Genomic DNA, 843 nt, shown 5'->3' with positions numbered 1-843 from the left:
TAAACCCTAACCCTAACCCTAACCCTAACCCTAACCTAACCCTAAACCTAACCCTTACCCTAACCCAAACCCTAACACTAACCCCCTAACTTTTACCCTAACCCTAACCCTAACCTTAACCTTTACCATAACCCTAACCCTAACCCTAACCCTAACCCCATCCCTAACCCTAACCCTAACCGTAACCATAACACTAAACTCTAAACCCTAAACCTAATCCACCCTAAACCTTGAACAATCCTAAACCATAAACCTTAAACTCTAAAACCTAAATCTAACAATAAACCTAACCTAACCCTAAATCTAACCCTAACCCTATCCCTAACCCTAAACCTAACCCTGACCCTAACCCTAACCCTAATCCTAACACTAACCATAACCCTAACCCTAACACTAACCCTAACCTTAACTCTAACCCTAACCCTAACCCTAACCCTAACTCTAACCCTAACCCTAACCCTAACCGTAACCATAATACTAAACTCTAAACCCTAAACCTAATCCACCCTAAACCTTAAACAATCCTAAACCATAAACCTTAAACCCTAAACCTTAAATCTAACAATAAACCTAAACCTAACCCTAAATCTAACCCTAACCCTAACCCTAACCCTAACCCTAAACCTAAACCTGACCCTAACCCTAACCCTAATCCTAACACTAATCATAACCCAAACACTAACCCTAACCCTAACCCTAAACCTAACCCTAAAACTCACACTATCCCTAATCCTAACACTAAACCCTAAACTTTAAATCTAACCTTAACCCTAACCCTACCCTTAACCCTAACCCTATCCCTAAACCTAACCCTGACCCTAATCCTAACACTAACCCTATTTC

This window comes from Micromys minutus, assembly GCF_963924665.1.
Source record: "Micromys minutus genome assembly, chromosome: 9".
NCBI classification, from domain to species: Eukaryota; Metazoa; Chordata; class Mammalia; order Rodentia; family Muridae; genus Micromys; species Micromys minutus.
This window is presented reverse-complemented; position numbering follows the sequence as displayed.